Source organism: Bombus vosnesenskii, unplaced genomic scaffold (genome assembly GCF_011952255.1).
Source record: "Bombus vosnesenskii isolate JDL3184/JDL3185 unplaced genomic scaffold, Bvos_JDL3184-5_v1.1 scf7180000013293, whole genome shotgun sequence".
Lineage (NCBI taxonomy): Eukaryota > Metazoa > Arthropoda > Insecta > Hymenoptera > Apidae > Bombus > Bombus vosnesenskii.
This window is the reverse complement of record NW_022882944.1, coordinates 1632554-1653982: the sequence shown is the minus strand read 5'-3', so window position 1 is coordinate 1653982 and position 21429 is coordinate 1632554. Positions and strand designations below refer to the sequence as shown.

General features: G+C 39.2%; 1 protein-coding gene and 1 long non-coding RNA gene across 6 annotated transcripts in view; one reads left to right on the top strand and one right to left on the bottom strand.

Annotated features, from left to right (window-relative positions):
* LOC117232715 (IQ motif and SEC7 domain-containing protein 2) overlaps positions 1-21429 on the bottom strand; it is a 143047-nt gene that overhangs the window by 81796 nt on the left and 39822 nt on the right. The window contains exon 1 of one of the 4 annotated variants that reach the window (XM_033492296.1): positions 13629-13748. The exons of the other annotated variants lie outside the window; for them this stretch is intronic. The gene's annotated coding sequence lies outside the window, so the exon portion shown is untranslated. Of the gene's footprint in view, positions 1-13628; positions 13749-21429 lie in introns of those variants that run through there. 4 annotated transcript variants of the gene reach the window in all.
* On the top strand, positions 1804-12472 carry LOC117232720. Of its 2 annotated transcripts, XR_004493175.1 has the most exons (4): positions 1804-2234; positions 3334-3542; positions 10787-10990; positions 11302-12472. It is a non-coding gene; the product is annotated as an uncharacterized LOC117232720 (long non-coding RNA). The 2 variants fall into 2 exon arrangements; XR_004493176.1 differs by lacking the exons at positions 1804-2234; positions 3334-3542 and adding an exon at positions 8648-8858.

The window sequence follows — 21429 nt, the reverse complement described above, 5'->3', positions numbered from 1 at the left end:
AAATTATCATTCGAAAAGAAGAAGAAAACGATACGATAACAATGCAAAATCAAAATAATGTTTAAAAAAAAAAAGAAAAAAGAGATAAATCACTACGATCCTTGTATACTGTCAAGTTCTTCTATGTATACGTTAATAAATTATTTGGAATTGAAAATTGCATCATTTTTGTACCACTCTGTAGACCTAAGATATTTGATTACAGAAACTGAACGCTATAGCCTGTACGAAATCAATGTCTCCCTCGAGGTTAGTGGGAAACGACCCCCCACCACTTCGACCAATGTCTTTCATGGGAATACTCACTCTCCATACTAAATCTTCGACAGCCATGACTGAACCTTGAACTGAATCTTTTATCGAACTCGGGCTTACCTGTAACAAAAAAAAAGAAAAACAATTGCTTGAATAATCGTTGCGTAACTAATAATAAGTCAACTAACTGACTATGAAATATCTACGGGATGAGCCACGTTTTATTGGAATTGCAATGATGCATGTGCAATCATTTTGTGGCAATATGTTTCTTAAATGGAAGTACACATTTTTTTTGCATCGAGATACAATGCCGGCAAGAACGATTAGTTAGCCGAGATATTTCGACTTTAATCTTCTAGAATTGGTCACGTGCAGGACACAGAAGACGTAAATACAAGAGTATCGAGTTACGTCTTTCCCTGTTTGTCATGCGATACTCCACCAATGAGATCGAAGTTAAAATATCTCCTAAACTAACCAGTTTCTTTTTTCGTGGAATAACGAGAAGAACCTATCTGTGTAAAAAAGAAAGTAGGCGTTTCTGCATCTATGTAAGTCACGCAATGGTTGATCGCGCATGCGCCATTGCGGTTCTTAAAAACGCACGATGCTACGAACGTAGTACCCTTCGAACAATTCGTCCTTCTCCTTCGACATTTTCTCCAACTACGTTGACAACGGCGCTATGACACCAAGGAATCGCGCGAACCTCTCGGTACACAAGTATATAACATAATATAAATATAGAAATCCGTACGTAATATAAAAATATTCTTCCCAATGTACACGTTACAACGTATCGATATCGGCACAACTGGAAGAATCTTCTGAAAATTTGCTCCTATCGACCAGAAGGTTTGCTCTCCCTCGCGCAAAACGTATTTACAATTGCACGAGTTTCGCGTCACACAACGAAATTATCAGCTGTGCCGCTATCAACCAGGTCTTAGTTTTACAACGGCGTTGACTCAGGCAGCTCGCTATCCTTTGAAACGTACACCTGTCGAGTCGCGTTGCCACTATCGATTCCAAGCGACATCTCGATTCCGAGCTTGGTCGACCGTGCGCTCGATCTTACGACTATGAACGCGTAACGCAACGGTCGATTCTAATCGCCGCGAGGTATTAGCTCGAAGGCGCTATTTTTCTCGCTGTTATCTTCCGCGCGATTTACAATGGTGTTAGATAAACCCATAAAAGCTAATGCCGATTAGTAGGCGAATCGGCCATAGCCCCGCGCCACTATCCGAGTCTGTTGCGACTAAGTGCAACGAGATATCGCGATTTTCGCGAACGTTATCGAAGAAGGAAGAAGAAGCAACAACCGTTGTGGCTCGCTGTACTCGTTACCTGTAGTTGTTGCATTTCCGTTGGAACACGTCCCATTGGAAGCACATGGTAGCGAAAAAGTGACCGACACCCGGAAATCCGTCGATCGAAGGGAAACACGACATGCAAACGACCGAACAGATAAAGGAGAGAGGCGATATCGAAGATGGCGGAGAGAGGGAGAGAGAGAGAGAGAAAAAGAGAAAAGGAGAGGGAGAAGGAGGAAGAGAGAAAGGGAGACGACGAAGCGCGCACCACGACTCTGATCGCGAGAATCTTTCTTAGCTGTTGAGAGCGTGGCGTGCTTCAGAGGAAAAGAAAAAAATAACACGGTGGGGAAAATAAGAAATGCTCCGCCGCATTATCTTATCTGCATTATCATACACACTGCGATATGTTGGCCTCGCGAGAGCAACTTTGCCGAGAAAACCGACACTGGCGTTCAGTTCCGCGTTTGATGTGACCAACGTTTCCATGATCCTGAGAATCGATTACTATTAATAGTATTATTGTTAGTAGTATCGTTATCGTTTTGGTGAGCAGTTCGCAGATTTTTATTTCGTTTCTTCTTCTGCGTATACATGGAAAGTTTAAGAACTCGAAAATACGTGGAATACACGTAACGTGCAAAAATGTATTATATAAAGGTACGTGAAGTATAGTGTTTGGTATAATACTCGGTAGATACATAGCGTTCGGTATGTGTTTAGTGTGCCACTAAATGTGATATCGACGATCGATTATCATCGGCCAGTGGACTACGCTTTTTCGCGGATTTTATGGCGAATGTAAAAATTCAGAGGTTCGTGGAATACGCGCAACGTGAAAATATACGAGCCGCTGCATATGCAAAAGCGGTGTAAGTCAAAGAAAAGTTGATTATTACCGAGTAATGAGAGGTAAAATGAGAATTCTGTAAAGCGTGGAGCGGACGATTCTCAGCGAGAAACTAACCAACATTTACCTACGCTTGCTTTTACTTCTGCGCGAAACAGGATGAAGGTCACGCTCTCGTGATGCGGTGTTAAATCAAATGCGCGAAAAATTGATTTACACCGCGTTTACGTTACGCGGCTCGTATCGTAAGGTGCCTGCCTAAAGTACGGTACTGCAATATTAGGTCATCCCATAAGTTCGTGCCGAGTTTTGTGTATACATTTCATGCGTCGATTTCTAAACATACGGCGATAAGGGACCAATGCACTTGAGCTTAGCTGATCGAGAACAGATTTTCCTGGATATAAGGTCGTAATATAGCGAACACAGTGACTTGTAACAGTAAAAAATGATGAGTGAAATGCGTATCCATTTTCGACATCTCGTGTTATATGAATCTCGGAAAGGATGTTCAGCAACAATTGCCACGAAAAACATATGTGCTGTTTACGGCGAAAATGCGCTTTCATCTCGCACCTGTAGCAAGTGGTTGCAACGTTTTAGAGCTGAGAATTTCTGTTTAGAAGACGAGGAACGCTCCGGGCGTCCTCCTCACACAGACGAACATAAAATTCGCGATCTCGTTGAAAAATCACGAAGTTTCACAGTTCAAGAGATGTGAAATGTTCTGAAAATACCCGAGACAACGATTCATAGGCGTTTAAAAAAAATAACATACATAACCGCTCGAAAAACGGCACGAACTTATGGGATGACCTAATATTTATGGACGTACGAAGGTTTCGGCGACGTCGATGATCCACGATTAGCTGGCAGCAGGAAAATTACAAATTTACTATAACGATGCAGATATTTCGAGCCAGCTGTAAATGCAACGAGACACATTGGTTCGTTTGCGATGGCGAAACGAAAGGAGACAGAAAGAGAGGAAAGATATAATATACGATAGAATTATGGAGGTCAGATTGAAGAAAGAAAAATGAGGGCCAGTGAGCACTTCTGAGAATTCTTCATCTTCTCCTCGCGAAATCGTCTTTTCGATAAATCCAAAGCGTGCGGTGAGTGATTTGTCGTCTTATTGGATTACAATGTTGCGTTTAATACGTTGTGTCGTGATCGATAGGCGCCGAATCACGCCCCTAATTGATCCTCCTCCCACAGCTGATATAAATCATTTAATCAATAAATAACGATTCCTGGAAATTTCGTTGTATTTTTAATTGAGGTTTTTATTCTTAGCCTTCTTCTTATAATATACGTAGCTGCTTTTACTTTTTTCTTTTTTATTATTGTCGGAATTTTATATTTTATAGTAGCTCGATTTTTACGTTAGAAAAAAGAAAACTATGTGTATTGACCTAGTTTATCACCGAGATCTTGAAAAATCTGTCGTTTCCTAACAACAAATTTTCCAATTTACCATTCTCTCTCTCTCTCTCTCTCTCTTATCGTCTAAGAAAAATCATAGTGATCATCCGAAGCCATAAAAAAGCTCAAAGCATCTTTATCGTTCCTCATGTTTCACCATTCCTCTTACTTTCTCCCCAAAAGTATATCATCGAGATTGGATCCGTACGTGCAACGCTTTCGTTAAAACTTGCTATCGTAATCTACAACGATTGGAAAATTTCGAACAATCGATTACTTGAGTTCAGAATTAAAGGCATGGAACAATTGGTATAAATGGAATTGGTAGACGAAAAATTTGTCTATTGTTTCCTACAGAAAATTTGCCAATTACAATTCTCAAGAATCACAGTGATCACCGGAAACCCATGAATAACGCAAAACTATCTATCTTCATATTTCTCTTAGCTTCTCCGCGAAAGTATTATCTTCAAAATTTCACCTATGCATACGACGATTTTATTCAAACTCAGCGTCGTTCGTCACGTACTTTGCGGTATTTCAAAAATTGAGAATAATAAATTTAAAAGGGCGCTTGAGTGTAAAATTAAAAACGTTAAAAAAATTCCTCTGCTAACTTATTCATCATCCTTCCTCCGCTTCCTCCCCCCTCCCCCGAAAAAAAATTTTTTTTGCCAATTACCACTACGAAGAATTACAACGATCGTGCGAAATCGAATAGAAATCGCCAAACCGTGTCCTCCTAGTTTCTTCTCCGAAAGGACTGTCGTCGAAATTATAGCAATAGGATGACGGAACATGAAGGGCTGCCGGTGGATGGAAACAAAACCGTAATGGCGGTGAATAATTGCCGAGCAGGCATGTACGACGCGGACCTCGGATAAGTTTGTGCGTTTGACAGGAAACGCGTTATATGGCAGTCTCATGAAAATTATATGTTGCGCCCCAACGGCGCTAGGGTGGTACGCACGTTATAAAGTCCACCCTCCCTCGTCGATCAATATATACGCCACCCATGGTGTGTTCCTCCGTCTGTCGATTTGTTTCCCATGAGCCTCGTACGGCTGCTGCCAGTTCTCTTTTTTTTTTTTTTTCTTTCGCCCCTCGACCCGTATAAAACGTGAAATCACCGTGTGCGTTTCGTCGTAGCACGCGCCTGAATTATCGTAAAGCGACGTTCACGGGGTATCCTTGATTCGTTTAGCGGGCGATTATTTTCCTGTGAATTTAGAGAAATCGTTGGAGTACATTTTCGGAGAGTTTTCTATGTTCCGCTTCTTCCTAGGGGAATTATTCTTAGTGCCTCTAGGGGAATCACCGGGACCGATCGCCGGTGAATTGTTCCTAGTTACATTGGCCAGTTGCCTAGGGAAATTCGGTGACTCGACTGCACATACTCTTTCTATCGAGTTTTTTGGGCCGATAAGCGCCAGCCGGGCGTTATTATTAGATGCAAATTCGTACTTTCATCGAGATGAGTGTAAAAAAAGGAGAAGGAAGTTCAGATGGAAAATTTGTTTATCCATGAAATATTACAGCAAGTACGATATTTTAAGTATTTTCTATATCTCTGCGCGTTAGCCGCGTCTTGTGCATCTTAGCATCTTCTTGTGCATCTCGAGATTTTACGTAAATATATGGAAAATGGTTGCATTATAAAGGACGAGGCGCCTAAAAACAGGCCAACTAAATTTGCGCCTTTCCATTCGCCGATAACAGCTGAGACGTTCAGGTGGCCTGTTTCAGGCGCCTCGCCCTGTATCTTTCAGAATTATAATATTTACCCAGAGATAGAATGGATATTAACCTTTTCAGATTGTCAAGGTTAATAACGAGCGAAATTTATTGCCGTGATAAGAACGATTCTTTCGTTGGATCGTATCGTACGTAGATCGTGAGTTGTAGAAACGGCAAGAATTTTTGAAACAGGCAATGAGAAAATGGATCCACTCGGTCACTACCAGCAGAACTGGTTTCTTCGTCAATTTAGAAATAATAACGAAAATATCTCAAGAATACAAAACGTCTATCTCGTTTGAATCTTGTTCTTACGTTCCATATTTAAAGATAAGATTGAAACTTGTCGTACAATGATACAAAAAGATCTATTTGAATAATCTACACACACACACACACACACACTATAATCGTTTGAAAATATGTATTAGTATCGTACTGGGTATTTTCTTTCGTCATTTTATACGTTCGCGAAACGTAGAAAATTATCTCGCCAGTTCACCTCCAACGATACAACGAGTACCTCCAGTTTCAACAACGAAATTTATATTTTTTTCGTGTTGGCGTTTGCAATTAAATCAGAGTTGTTCGGACGCGTATCGAAGAGGGACAGACGTAGTTATAAAATAATTTCCGATATTTTCGTTTGGTAGCATCGTAGCTGGCGGCGTTAGCCGGGCCCGAAATTGAAATTTCGTCGGCAACCCTGGCGTCCATTTCGCGTTTCCCTTTTTCCACCGAAACAATCGAATCCTGCGCTAATTGGACCTAGCGGAACTTTGCGTAACGTCTATCTTAATATTACGCTACGAATTTCACCGATCGGAGCTTCCAATCGTACGATACGTCACGTAAAACCTACCTATGTAATTAAATTTCGAAAAGATTCGAGTTACTTAATTCTGTACGTGTGTGTGTGTGTGTGTGTATGTGTGTGTGTGATCGAGATATAGGTCGATTATTATCGGCGATGATTTTAGTTGAATATTCGGTACATCGTAGAAACTGTATTTAAAAAGAAGAAAAAAGAGAGACCAGAATTTACTTAAAATTAATAACTTTCTATAGTTACCATACATGTAATAATTATTAGCATAGAATGTTTAATTTGAGAGGTTCAAAGGAGAAATAGCAAAAAACCGTGGGTAAAATTTCAGACAGGAAAAAGATAATCCGATTTCCAAATTTGCAAGTTTAACATTTATGTTACATAATTATATTATACAGGGTGGTTGGTAATTGGTGGTACAAGCGGAAAGGGGGTGATTCTACGCGAAAAAAGAAGTCGAAAATATAGAATAAAAATTTTTCGTTCGAGGCTTCGTTTTCGAGAAAATCGACTTTGAATTTTCGCTCGGTACGCGTGCACTTTATCGCGTCTCGTTGTAACGGATCTCACCGTAGATCGTTGTCTCGATTGACGTTATTTCTTTAATTTTTTAAATTCTTATTCTATATTTTCGACTTCTTTTTTCGCTTGTACCACCAGTTACCAACCACCCTGTATATATTATATATAAACATATTATATTACGCTAACACGTTGTTGTTTGGTCACAAATACTATTTACGATATTTACCATATTTACATCGTATCAGTAGGCGGATTTGTATCCATTTAGCTGAATGTCCGCTGCTTCTCACGCACAATTATTCCAATTTATGTTTACAACCCTCTGTTTGGACACCCTGTTGGAGTTAAATTTCGAAAAACACTCAAACACGTGTTTGTTTGTTTTCAACGAGAAGTTCACGGTGTCTAAGTTTAACGAACATACAAATACGATTATTTCTTGGAAGAAGAAAAAACGTACTCTTTCTCACCCCCCATAAGGATTGGATTTCGAAAAGCGGTCAAACACGTGTTTGTTTATTTCTAACGAGGCGTGCACGTGCCGAATTTCACGTACCTAATTTCGGTCGGTACAAAGGTATGGTTATCTTCTGAAAGAGAGAAACCTCCCCTTTTTCTCCCCCCCCCCCCCCCTAAGAGTCGAATTTCGAGAAACGTTCGAACACTTGTTTGTTTATTTTTAACGAGCAGTTCATATGCCGAGTCTGCAACTTCAGTGAATATAAAAATACGATTAAACTGTTTTAAAAAAATGTTACCCTCTTCTCGTTATCCGTTTGGGGTCCAAACATCCTTTCTACGTCATAAAACAAGCATATTGTCCACATTTCAAATCTCTGACTGCAGTTAGCAGTTTGGGCTGGGCGTTGACGAGCTGGGCGTCAGTCGCTTTTGCAATATAAAACGCAATTTTTTTTATTCTTGATTTCTATTTTATTTCATCCCTTAAATTTCCTGGTGTATACAAATAGATTCTATTATCCGATTAATTAATTTCTCAATTTTTGTCGATATGAGAATCTACAGAGAATTAGACGATCGAAAGCAATAACCACGAACGAACGATTGATATGAAATTTGGAATTTCTATTTAAATTCAATGAAAATTGACTGAGCTAAAATCGATCGGTAAAAAGAATTTCTTCCTTCTTATTTAGTTTCGAGATTGCTCGCAACGTTGTGTTTTCGCCTTTCGTTTTCAACTTCTTATCCACTCAATTAACTAAACGTTTCACAGTGACTTTCTGCGTTGCGAACGTTGCCGCTTCCTCGGTTCCTCTTTCGTGATTAGGTGAACACGGATGAAGTTTGTGTGACCTACTCCTAGCCTTGCAAGTATCGACCGATGCTTCCTACTCTCTCAATCTCCACAGCTTTTTTCTCCCGAAAATATCATCTCGCACGTTTATCACTGTTATTATAAATTTTGTATCGTTACTATTGACACATGTGTAATTTTGTGTGCTATGCTAGATTAGCCGCGTAGTAGTGACACATATATATGAGTATGAGTGTGTGGAGTATGTGCGTGCACAGCGTCTCGTAAAACAGATTTTTTTATTTATTTATTTAAATTTTACAATTTGTCCAGTAGGACATTTGGTAAAATATTATAGCTTAGTGGTATAATAATATAACATGTGGGTGGCTACCCCCAACGGGGACCATCTTCGTGTTTGTTAGGTTATATCCTTTGTGAAAACAGATGAATGCAACTGTTCCGTTGGTAATGTGGTAAAGAAGATGGCGGGACAAAGAGAGTGCTGAGACGCGTGCGAATGTATATCCACGAATATCTTGTAAATCACGTATTAAATAAATCTGAAACTATTTTGATATCAATTCTAAGTGTAATCTAATTGTTCCTATACGTTTATTTCGGCGATTAAGATCCATAATTCTCGACAGTTACACGGTGAGTTCCACGGTGATAGAATTTTACTTTCAACGATCCAAGTGCCCGTGACTATTGCACGTCAAATCGACTGCAACATAATAGCGTTCTCAGTTACCGTGTCTCTGTAGGTTCTCGTTTCTTATCGCCGTATAATATTTCCACTGAGATGTCCACGTTGTTCTTCGTTTCCGACAGAGTATACAACATTCGATCGCGTTAAGGTCGCTGGTTAGATCGATCCTTGCCACGTGTACAAGCAATTCGTCATTAGCTGATTCGTCCAACGCGAAGTACACGAAACGCGTAGTATCTAAAATGTCTTATTTTCTTCTCGTCGTACAGCTAAGCTTCGAGAATACGAAACGCGCGATACAACAAAATTAGGAAAAACAATCGATGAAATTTACAAGAAAAATACCTTCGATAATGTTAGGTTAGCAACTAAGTGTTTGCGGGTTTTGTCAATACCATCTAATGACAAAATCCGCAATCACTTAGTTGCCAACCCGATAATATTTCCGACGCAGCAAGAGCCTAAGGAGAAAATAATGGCCGGGCAGAACGAAAACCGGGCAGCAACGAATTCGTCTTTTTAACGAAATTTGTCAACGTGCGACGTTACAGCGAGCGCAATTAGAAGGCGGGCGGTTGTTTCTTTCCAAGCCACTTATTTCGCTGGCAGTCGGCAAACGTGACGAGAGAACGCACAGCGGAATAAAATGCACGTATCAAGGGGGTGTGCAGTGGAAGCAATGGCGAATAATTCGAGGGGACAGAATCGCAGACGGATAGGGTCGAAAAAGGAGCAGCCAAAAATCAATAGTACCATTCCTGCGACTTGTCCGCGCGTTTCCTGCCATTCCGATGACGAAACAGCCCGGCGGTTCAGTTCCATTTCGAATAATCGTTCCGCCGGAACGAAATTAGAACGCGATACGAACCGGTAAACGCGGAAAATGGAACGTTTATATTCGACCCGTGATCCCTTTGCATTCGCATTTTCTCAAAGGCTCGTACCCACTGCGATTCTTTCGTTTCGCAGTGCAGACTGAATTTATTATTTCTGTTGATTTGCACAGCGGTAGGAAGATTTTCAAGAAAAAAAGGGCTGATAGATGTTTCGATAAAAAAGGACGCTTTTTTTCCGGCGGTTGAAAATCCAGAGCCTAAAAACGATCGAAAGTGTGAACAAGAGAATTAGCGTGTTAAAAATAAATCGGTGTAATAAGTCAGACGAGTATGTAAATAATTTTTTATTTCTCGCGTAGTAACAGTTTCGTTGGGATTTTGTTGGTTATTTTCTGGCTGGCTGCAGGAGGCAAGGAATATTCGATTTTTTAGCGAAACAGGTGGTTTCGTTAGCGATGTTCGTATAAACGTTTGAAATGAAAGAAACGATCAATTCAGTATGAAATAAAAGAGATTCTCGTCATTCAGATCTTTTACTATTTTAAATCTGCGATCGCTCGCATTTACTTTATTCGTCTGGCTACCATTGTTTCGTTTGCTGTTTTAGCGTGAATTCATTACTTTTTGCCAATTTAAACGTCGATACGATGATTCTTAAGAAAATGTGTGACAAATGTTGCGACCAAGATCATCCAAAAACTATGATAAAAATAACCAAAAGTTTGAACAAAGGAATTATCACGTAAAGGATGAGAAACAAGTGGATATAATAAATCAAATGAATTGTTGTTTGATTAAAAAACAATTTTGTATTCTTCGTATAGTGTGCAATTGTTTAATCGAGATTTTTGTTTATTTTTATGGTATCTTTCGGACGGTCCAACAAAGGTTTGGTTCTTAGCGAACCAATTTCATTAGTAATTTTCTTAAGTATCTTTGCGTAAACTTTGTGTAAATCTTTCAACTAAAAAGATAAAATAAATTCACACTGGAATACCAATGAAAACCTCCAACGTATAATTCTTCTATTATTTCAGCTCTGGCACGGTTCTCCAATTTTGATATCCCCATCTTCTTTCAACGACCAAGAAGACTCGTAAATAATATTAAAAATGGCTTTATCGCTAAACTGCGGATTTTCACGTACGTGTACCACGTATTTATAGAAAATTTGAAGGTGTAACGTTCCACGAAATGCGCACACGATATCCAATAAGGTACAGCGCTTTCTACACTGCTCGGTAGGTAAAACAGTTATCCGCCGAGGTTTTACCTTCTTAGTTTACGCTCTCAAAAATATTACATACACATTGTCGCAATGATTGTCACAAGATCGAACCCCTAAATTCACGCGTGTCAGGAAGAAGAACCGTTCCTTTCTTTCTTTCTTTCTTTCTTTCTTTTTTCTTCTGTTTTAAAGTTAAACATTTCGATAACATGAAACTATTAGAAAAAGACAGCGACTGTTAAGCGTCTGTTATTAATTTTAATTATTCCTTTAATAATTCCAAGCATCTAGAACCACGGCATTCTATTTTCACTGTTTCCACAGGTGAACCGCAACGAGGCACAAAGACAGTTCGATTGTCTCTGAGAGTTTTTATTCGCGTCGAGGGAGTTGCAAAACTCGTGGAACGCGGCTGAATGAGCCCACGCGCATTCCCTGACTGTCGTACGCGGTCCAAGATATTGACATTGGCCCTTTTCCACCAGATCTGATCGTTTTATTATGCAGCCAGCGGAACTCGGTTTCGAGGATTGGCACAGTTTCAAGTGCACCAAGCTACTCAGACGTTTCACGACCCAGTGCTAGCCTCCGTCGGTTTATACACGTCCTAAAACATTTATATCACGGTCGATATTTCACGGTAAATTGGAAGAAACGATCTCGAATAACGTTATATCCAAGCAGACGAAAAATCCAGTGGCCATTCGTTTCAGAAAACAGTCGATATTAGATCGTCGAGATTATGCGAGTATTCGATCAAAATAATGAAATTATCTTTACTTTGGATCGTATTTGAATAATTCCAGTGTTCGATAAAAATAATGGAGAAATTTTTCATGCACGTCCGCGACGAGAAACATCGTTTTACGATATGTTTCTAAGAAGAAAACGTTTCTGTAGGACATTTGCTGCTATACATCGATACACCTTCAGGTTTCTCGTCAAAAAATCGAACTTCAGAAAACGTTCTTTTCGACGTTACACGCGGCTCTTAAAACAATAGAACTGCGTATCGAGAAGATTTTCGTTGAACAATGAACGAGGCAGATACTCGACTAATTTCATTTAGCCGAAGCATCCTGTACATTCTACAGAAATTTGCATACACGCGACCTATAATCTATAATCCATAAGCTAACGTGAATTAAATTACCTACATACAGGGTGTTCGCGTTCAGAAGCGAAGAAAAACGTAACGCGATATTCTCGTATTTGTGTCTCGCTTGTCTTAAACCTAAGAAATTCTACGAAATTAAAGTTGCCATATCTTTGAGTCTTTCACGCTCCGCTACCTTCGTTCGAGAGGAATACAAAGAGATTGCCGTATGGCGATCGTATGGCAGAAAATTGCAAGCTGAAAACATTTTTCGAAAATGTGTATCTCTTTGCAGCTTCGCCCTCGAAATGTAAATCGAAAAAGCAAATAAAAAAAAAAAAAGTGAAAAATACGCAGAAGGTGGAACTGTTCGATTTTCGAGCCCAAGCGTCACCCTAATGCGGCAACTAAGTGATTGCGGATTTTGTCATTACCACCTAATGACAAAATCCGCAATCGCTTAGTTGCCAGCCCAATATGAAAAGGATGCGAAACAAGGCAGTCAGATGCCAATTTGTAGGGCGAGGCGCTGGAGCGTAGCAGAGGCAAATACATTTTGGATGGCGGAGAAACAGAGTAGGTGTATCTTTGTATGCGAAGAACAATCGGAAACGCTGAAACGTTTGTTAGAGGACTGTGGAGGAATAGAGAATAGAAGCACGCGTTAGAGAAAACTGTACGAGATCGAGATGGAAAAAAGACAGAATGATAGAATGGTTGAGGAAATGAGAAAGAAGCGAGTGTGTATGAGGAAGGATAGGGGAAAAGGAAGAGCAGACGTGGGAACGCCAAAGAGAGAATGTGCGACTAACATGTGAGATTCAATTTAAGTAATTAACCGAGAGTAAATAGAATGTAACTGAGAGTAAGTTCAAGCATTAAATTGTACCAAAAGTTTCTTCGTTCTTGTCCCGGTAGGACAAGATGGATCACACGTAATTCGATAAAAAAATATAAAACAAAAAACGTTATGCGTCCATTGTTTCCTTATAAAACGAAGGAAATTTTTGGGACAACTTAATATTATATTAACAATAATCTAGCGTGTATCGAGGTTGAAAGAGCGTGTGAATAAGAAATCTACGTGAATCTGGTTTTGCAGCCAGAAGGCAAAAATAAATAGATAGATATATAAAGGGTGGTTGGTAACTGGTGGTACAAGCGGAAAGGGGGTGATTCTACGCGAAAAAAGAAGTCGAAAATATAGAATAAGAATTTAAAAAATTAAAGAAATAACGTCAATCGAGACAACGATCTACAGTGAGATCCGTTACAACGAGACGCGATAAAGTGCACGCGTACCGACCGAAAATTCAAAGTCGATTTTCTCGAAAACGAAGCCTCGAACGACAAATTTTTATTCTATATTTTCGACTTCTTTTTACGCGTAGAATCGGCCCTTTCCCGCTTGTACCACCAGTTACCAACCACCCTGTATATATATATAGATTTGTATAATAATAATTATTATGTATATACATGTAGGTAATTATTATTATATTATTATATATATAATTAATATTGTATATGGCATCAAAAAACGACGAAAACACACCTTTCTCTCGAGTCACCCGTTACACACACGTCTTAGAAGACCAGCTCGCATAAAACGAAGCTCTGGCGTGTAGGTGTTTATCGATGCCCACGCGAGCGTTTATCAATCGTCTGGTATCCTGATATTTCACCTTCAACTATTATTCTTCATCGCCATTCAAACGATCATGCCTCATCATCGTCGTTATCTTCATCAATCGCAAACTCACGTGTACAGCGGCTCACGAAATTATACAGACACCGGCAAGAAACTTTTTCATCGATACATTACACGCGTCACATAAAACATTTTGATATTTCGTTCACGATATAACAAGATTTCCACGTTATGATTATAACAACACACCGTGAAACGTGAAATTAATTCGAGGATTTACGTACAAGTTATCGTTGCCGTTTATCGCTGGCATACGCTTCGCGGAAATTTCCGACTTAGCAAATTAGTAAATTAGTAAATTATTATTATTATTATTATTATTATTATTATTATTATTATTATTATTATATAGAATCGGTTTTTGTACGTTGAACAAGGTGCACAAAAACGTATACTTAGTTTCACGAATCAATTTAGAAGGCAGTTTTGGCTACGAGCAATTGATTATTGAATTTTTCAGCTGTTTATTATTAGACCGCGGATTTTTACGCGTTTATGGGAAATTTAAAGGTACAAGCACTGTACGTGAAAGTATACGGAATATCAAAAATAGCGTGTTCGTTGTAACGTTTTCTCGATGACACAGATCTGCGTCTAAAAGAGAAAATTTAAAATTCGTATCTATCTCCAACAACATAATTAATTAATTAATTTATCCGATAGCTATAACCACTTCCAATTTTAAATTAACAGCGACTCTAGAACGTGGAACACGTTTTTATATCTAGCCATAATTTAATTATCCTTGTAAAAGTGTAACTCGTCGCTGGGAAATCGTGGCGTCTCGGTAATCTAATTGTTCTTGTCAACTAGCACTCAACCTCCTGAAATTACAGCGTTTCGATAATTTAATTTTATTACGGAATCGTTTTCGAAAATTGCAACGTTGCGATAGTTTAATTGGCCGCGTCAATTATCACACATTTTCGAAAATTACGGCGTTCCAACGATATAATTGTTCTCGTCAGCTACATCTCTCTACCTTCTTCTGTAATTGCAACGTCTCGATAATTTAACCGTTCTTGTCAATTACAACTCATCTTCTAAGATTACAGCGTTTCGGTAATTTAATTCTCGTCCACTACAGCCAGTTCTTCTACAATCGCAGCGTTCCAGCAATCTCGTTATCTCTGTCAATTGCAGCTCGTCTTTCTAAAATTCTACTCTTTTTCCGTCTCGTTATCCTTTCAACTTCCTTCCGTCTTCCACTGTACCTTCGTGAAACTACGAGAGACGTATGGAAACCAACGATCCCAATATTTGTTACCTAACTCGACCTGAAACTGTCGTCCGTGTATCGAAAGATTCGCGATACGCGCACACGCGCAAAGATCCACGCGAGTACGCGTGAGTTGAATGAAAAGCCACGCGAAAGGTGTGTTCCGATTGTATCCGAGGAACGACCTTGAGCAACGATACTACGCGGAGGAGCATTCCTTTTTAACTAAGGGCAACGTGTAGCCTGTCCGTGATCGCACGTGCGACCGCTATCGATTACGCGAGAGGCCGCCCCGAGAGCTTCGGGGGTTGGGTCGGGGGTGAGTTTTATCGGTAGCCCTCGTCAACCCTCTTTTCTCGGACTTGCCACCACGAAAATAGCACGGTGCACGCCATGAAAATAGTAACATGGGAAAATACCGATTCCAGCGTCGTCAGTGACGGAGCACAACCCTTCGGCTTCGTTTCCCTTTCAACCCTTTGCTGGGTGGCGAAAGCACGGAAGAAATATGAAATTTACCAATTGTACGAAATCGGAAAACTTTTCTTCTTTCTATGCCGCGTTTACTTTTTCTCTTGTGGTACAGGAATTTGGTTTGCCTTGGTTCGGTTACATTGAAGTTTTAAGTTCATATTTGTTTGTAACGGCTACGCTATATCGATAGTAGCGAATATTTTTTAATTACATTGATGACAGTATATCTGGCTATTTATTCATTTTTATCAGTTATAACTCATTCTCTAAAATTGTAACAGGTCAATAATTTAAAAGCGCTCTTGTCAATTACAATTTATTTTTTATTAAATTTCAGTGCTTCTTGTTGCATCATCGACTGCTCATCCTTTGAGCATCCTTTTGTCTTCCATTGTACATCTGGTGTATGTAATTGTCCGGTGTATGTGTGTATAAAAGCGCGTATGTCATTTTTGTCCAGAACCATAATTTTTCCAGAACCACCTTCCTTCTTCTAATTTTATTTCTCTTACTGCTTTATGCGAGGTTTCCTTGCAGCGTTCAGGAGTCGCGAATGTCCATTTACAAATTTCTCTCAATTTGATTATTCACAAAAAGGGAGCCACCTCAATTTCGATGATCTATCGATATGTTCTCGATGTCATCAGCCTGAGTAGTATCGCGAAGGCTTTATATACGTGAGTATCTCGTTAACAAAAATAGTTTACGCGAAAGCGCATAATCCGCCGGATATTTACATTTAATAGAGTGTAAGTAACGCGGATCTTTTTTCTTTCTTTTGACGTAACCCAGGTAACCCAGATCTAATCCAATCGCATTTTTGATTAACTTAAAATTAGATCTGGATTAGGTCAGATTAGATCTGAGTTGTCGGGCGATTGCCTGCTCGTACCCCCACTACCACTCTACCCCTCTACGCTGCTTCTGTCACGTGGCATGAATTTCGTTTTACGTCGCGACCACAGCGGCAACGTTATTTGCCCCCTCCACCTCCATTTGTCTACAGCGTAGACGACGCGATGAGGACAGCAGAGTGGTAGTGGGGGTAATGCGACGTCGCGGATTCTCTACACCTGGCAGCGCTAGCTTCAATTTTTCTGGGGATAGAGGCGCAGGAGAGTCGTCGCGCCCACGCTTTTACTTATCGATACCACTGTATCAAAATGAAAAATAATTTTACTGTTTTTACTTAAATTTACTACTTTTTGTAGTAATTTTCAAATAAACGATAACCCTTCTTGTGAATACTTATCTTTCTTTATTTTGCTTTCCGTCCGTGTTCGATTGGTTTCTTTGGCGCGGAAGAATTTTAAGAATTGAAAGAGTTGCGAATGTCTCTTTGGCTAACTGGTCTTTCAAACTGCAGTGTAACTTTAGGGTTTCTATACTTTTCGAGCTTCGGATTTTCTGCGAGCTTCGTAAACTAAATAATTTTACGAAGGTATTTCGCCCAATTATTTAGTTTCTCCGTACGAGATTGCAATTTCTAGATTTCTTTCTTCTACATTTTTATTCTGTGGTTCCTGATCGTAATATTTAGGAAATTCTCATAGCGAAAACGCGAGAGAATGTCACATTTCTGCGGAACAGCAATCTGCACTTTGTCATAGAGAAGATCGGGCGATCGTGTCGACGCAGCTCGACGAAAGACGATGACCATCCTCCGCTTGCCTCTCGACCTTCCAAATTTCGATACTGCTGCGACTAAAATAAATCGAAACATGGCGAGAGATCGTTGTGCCACAACATAGAACAAGTTCGTAAGAATCGATTGAACGAACCCACGTAAATGTCCAAGGATTTCTCGGTTCCTTAACCTATCACATATATCTTGCATCCTACACGTGGTAAATAGAAGCAGCGTGGCATTAAATGACTTTGCTTAAATCGCAATTAACATCTCATTAGAACGAACTTCGTATTATACGATGAGACGAGGAGTTTCGTAATCAAGTTCATTTTATGTAGCCAGATCGTACGTATGCACGTTCCTGCACGCAGAAACGATAAATTTGAAGAAATATCTATACAGTTTCACACTTCGATATGACGAAATTCTCACATTTCCTGTGTACGATATTCTACGACAGATCCTAATTTTCCTAATTTCCTAACGAATTTACGCTGACTACAAAAAGTATCTGTACGCTCGATGTTGCATTTACGTGTTAGTTAAATCGATCCAACTATAATGAATAACGCAGAAAATGCATTTGAGTCCATAACTGAAGACTTTTTGCAGCTAAGTGCTGTAGATGTGAAAATGAAAAAATTTTCTTTTATTTGTCGTCCAATGTCCCACGTGCCAATAACAATACCGTGGCACGGTATTTAAGAACAACTTGCATCTGTAATTACCGATAATGTTTAAAGTTGATATATCACCGATACGTCCAATATGGTCTTTGTACCTAACGACGTACCATAAGCGCCATAACGCGATAGACGTGCTCGAATAGATGGACGCTAAATATCACTAATTTCATAATTTCATAATTATAAAATTATAATTTGGATTGGTTTCATTGATGCGAGAAAATGTTAAGAATTGAAAGAGTTGCGAATGTCTCTTTGGCTAACCGGTCCTTTAAACTGCAGTGTAACTTTAGGGTTTCTATACCTTTCGAGCTTCGGATTTTCTGCGACCTTTGTAATTTTCTAACAATTACTTGTAATATACTTTCGTAACAAAGATAAGAGGAACATCTTGAAAAAAATATATTCTTCGCTTTTATACAAGTTATTTAGGGAGAAACAGGGTTGGTCTTGTAACTTGCAGCGCTCGCAAATTTAAATGTACGGCGCATTCGGTTTTCTCTGTGACTATGAAGTGACACGTACAGACCTTATTTTCTACAAATACGTTCCTTTCTCTGACGAATTTCGACTATACTAATGTAAACAAGTAGAAGACACCGTGATGCATTTGAAGTATTCTAATGAAAGTACAATAATATCAAAAAAAAAAATATATATATATATAAAGGTATAATAATATATACATACGAATAAAAATTCGAAATGAAATTTCCAAAGTAATTTTCAAGCAGAAAAGTTCTTTCTGTCTACCAAGAAAACGTAACGTTCGTCACGTACAGCGTTACACGCGAGAAGTCCCCACTCGTTCGCAGCGCTGTATTTGGAATATGGAAAATTTGCATACGGAATTTGTATACGGAAAATCAGTACACAATTATCGTCCATTGCTACGTCACCCCAAAAATGTGATATTTTTGGCCAATTTATCTACTTTTTCGTTCCCTTGGCAGATCGATACGCCATGACACCGTTGTTTCTGCTTTTCTCTTTGACATAGCGCGTCACCGCTCATCAGATGATACAAAAAAAAAAAAAAAAAAAAAAAAAAAGGAAAGATAGTCGTGGAGCATCGTTCACGTTCGAAGCAGCCACTGCCATTTCTACCATACGATCCCGTTTATTTTTTCCGCCGATTGTACTTGCGCGCGGCAGTGTACACATCGAAAAACAATTTTCCCAATTGCAGGGGCACATCCGCCGACAGGTGCGCGACATTCTAGTTAAATCGAGTCAGAGAAACGTGGAAGGAAAAGTTATTTCGCCGAAGAGGCGGACGTGTTCGTTCGAGCGAAATGGTGGGTGATGTGGGCCAACCCACGTAAAGTCGCCTTGTTCGGTGATTCCGTGGCCGCAAGGCTGCGCCACGCCACACGCGTGTTCTCTAAACACGCGTGTGGTAGCCGACCATGTAAAAACAGGCTCCACTGTTGCCCGTTATTTCTGCCGCTTTGTAAAGCCAGCGCGGTGAGAGCTCTGTCGACCAACTGTGGCTTTTCTATCTTTTATTGTTGTTATTATGTCAGATGACGGTACGAGGATTATGGTTTGCGAGTGTGAAGCTCTTGGATACGGATTCAGCGTGTGAAAAAGACAATAGAAGAGACGATTCTTTATCTATAGGTGGCAAATCGTTGACACACACACACACACACACACACAAAGCATTGCAAATCGATCGGGAACTTTTTAATGCAACATTTTGTATAATATACAGGGTGTCAGAGAATTGTCAAGTTCCGTAAATAATAGCTGATACTATCGCTGGTGCTATATACAGCGAGGAACGTAACTTTTGCCACGTGGGCTTGAGGATAGAAGAAGTTTTTAAAAGTTGGATCAAACGAATTGAATTTTGCTTTTTTTTTTTGTAAGTTAGAAGTATTTAGTTTAGCAGACGACGTATTGGAAACAACGTTGGGAAAATTGCAGTTGGTCGGAGCGGCGAGGAAATATCGACAAAGTTTACTTTTTGCGCATTTTTTGTGTGGATTTTTATAACGAAAATTTAAGAAGTACACTTTGTAGATTTATTCGATGAAATTTTCGATGAAAATCGAGTTTATTTTGGGAATAAATTCAATTATATGCAATAACAGTGAATAACAAATCTACTGCAAATTTGATCTGGAAAATAGAGAATCGATTTTCTGAGTAGTAAATTACCGTTCCACTCTCGTGATCTAATCTACTCAGTAAAATAGCTGCCGGTAAAATAAAGCAAAAGTAAAAGTGTCGATTGGTGGGTAGTTTGAATTCTATAGAATTTACGTGTGTGTGTGTATATATATATATCCCAACAGAACAAATACAACAAATGTAACAAATACAACAAATACAACAGATACAACAGAGACAACAAATACAACAAATACAACAAATACAACAAATACAACAAATACAACAAATACAACAAATACAACAAATACAACAAATACAACAAATACAACAAATACAAAAAACACAACAAATTCAACAAATACAACAGATACAACAGATACAACAAACACAACAAATACAACAAACGCAAGAAATACAACACATACAAAAAACACAACAAATTCAACAAACGAACCATACATGATTAAATAAAATAGCACGAAATAAGAAATGTCGTGCATTTATCGTTTGCTCATAAAACGAACGAAACTTTTGGCACGACCTAATGGAACAAAATTTGTTCATACGACGTTTTCCGAACATTTTTGAGAAGGTCGAGTCCGACAATTTGTCAAATATACTTGAACTTGGCTAGCTTACAGGCTAGCTATGAGTAATGCGATATAACGAGCAATGTTGAGTCCAAATCGTCGTTTTCTCCCATTTTGACGTTCAATAAATTTGTTTATACACACGATTAATTCGAAAGTTATACGACAACTACGTATAATTCTATAACGCGCAATACGTATTCCAAGCTATTAATATTTCGACTGTGAATTTTAGCAAGGCAGGGAAAAAGGAAAGAAAATCCAGCGACGTGATAACTTTTCAGCGACAGAGACTGAATATCGATGAGGTAACGCGATGGACAGTTCACAGCTATGCCTATGGTTCCTATAGCAACCTTTTCAACCCTGTCTGCAAGGCCTTTCAATTTTTCATCGCCGTATAGAAAAAGTATCGATCAATTACCTTCTACCTGGCTTCCATCTCGACTCACGAACCAGAGACTAACCAACCAAGCAACTAATTTACACCCCCAATTTCACTTACCAATCATCGATGAAATTTCAAATCGTCAACTCCTTTCCACGAAGCTGGAAAATATTCTGCGTTTCGACAGGCGACTATTAAAAATATTGGCGTTGGCAACTAAGTGATCGCGGCTTTTGTCATTAGGCGGTATTGACAAAATCCGCAATCACTTAGTTGCCAAGCCAATAAACAATATCCACTTAATTGTAGAAGCAAAATAATTTTTACTAATTTCCATTGCCGTTTCATAGCGACAAATGAGATATTCTTTATTACTTCCATCGAATGATAATAATTTAACTGCACCCTGGTGATGTTGTTCAACGTTTATGTTCCTGCACGTTGCTGTTACGTGCGAGATCGTTGTTACGTGACCGAACTTGCATTAAACGCTGTTACACAGTTGTAGACTATGGTATTACACGTAACATTACATTT